The following is a 300-nucleotide window of genomic DNA, read 5'->3' on the forward strand; positions in this document are numbered from 1 at the left end:
TAAAATTAATAATATAACGCTGCAGGAAGGACATGCAATTTTTTTTTCCTCCCAGAAAGTTTTTATTCAGTTCAAAAAGTCTTCAGAAATGCTTAATTTTAGCAAAATCCTGTTTTCTCCATGAAGTTAGCTCCATTGGTTAGCTGGGAGCGAACCACCTTGCACCACCCTTCAGCAGAGAGCATCTCCTGGCCACAGCACTGCACTTCCTCAGCATCCAAGAGTGTTTTGTGCCTTCTCCCTTTGTAAGGAGAAAAACTGTATCTTGAGAGGGGATTTGATTCCTGATCCCTTGATTGT

The sequence above is a fragment of the Eurypyga helias genome, unplaced genomic scaffold (genome assembly GCF_000690775.1).
Source record: "Eurypyga helias isolate BGI_N326 unplaced genomic scaffold, ASM69077v1 scaffold571, whole genome shotgun sequence".
NCBI classification, from domain to species: Eukaryota; Metazoa; Chordata; class Aves; order Eurypygiformes; family Eurypygidae; genus Eurypyga; species Eurypyga helias.